This window comes from Rhagoletis pomonella, unplaced genomic scaffold, assembly GCF_013731165.1.
Source record: "Rhagoletis pomonella isolate Grant_MI unplaced genomic scaffold, Rhpom_1.0 Rhpom_scaffold_00001, whole genome shotgun sequence".
Lineage (NCBI taxonomy): Eukaryota > Metazoa > Arthropoda > Insecta > Diptera > Tephritidae > Rhagoletis > Rhagoletis pomonella.
In genome coordinates this window covers 81,510,437-81,511,302 of record NW_023458555.1, presented here as the reverse complement: position 1 = coordinate 81,511,302, position 866 = coordinate 81,510,437, and positions in this window count along the sequence as shown.

Genomic DNA, 866 nt, shown 5'->3' with positions numbered 1-866 from the left:
TCTATATCTATCTCGATTCGTTTTGGCTGTTACAAACAACCGTTATGTGAACAAAATTAATATACCCTTGTGCACAAGTGCGCTCGGGTATAAAAATACAGATGTGCGCCCCACACCCGGTAGAAATCTTAACAACAATTAAACTACGAGGTAATCAGACAAATACAGTTGCTTATGGTATCCAAAGTGGGTACCAAGTTGATATGTTTTTATCATTTCTCATATTTTAATTTTTATTTTTTCGAATACAAAGGATATGATCATTATTTTTCGCTTTATTCCGTATTCGAAACACTATATGTTTCAATGGAAAAATCGATTTGAGTACATAATTTAGATAACATTTTTAGCAATTTATTTGAGAAAAATAAAACATTTAGATTATTGTTTGTGTTTTGGTCGATTTTAAATTTGCTACCCCAAAATAATTGATATCAAATAAAACACCTCTTTGAGGTAAAATTTTCGAGTGATAAAAGCTGAACTAGAAACACAAAATTTATGTCATCAATTTCGTGACGAGAATTATATGCATTAACTGCCTTGGAAACGTACGGAAAATCTTTATTTATTTATTCGGAACGTTAGGAAATTCCGTTTACTGCTAGAAACACAAAATAAAAACCAGAACTTTTGCAACGATTCATTTATTTATTTATTTATTTATTCAGTCTACAGGTTAACCTTACAGACTATTTCTAATTTAAAACAGTAAATGAATCTAATTTAAATTTAGATAAAGTGACAGTAAAATCTATTTGGTGTGCATAATTGTTACTTAGACTTATACTTCTAGCAATTGGCTCGTTATAGCCATAATTAGTTCTATGAGACGTTTCGACAAGTAAGCGATTATGCCTTAATTC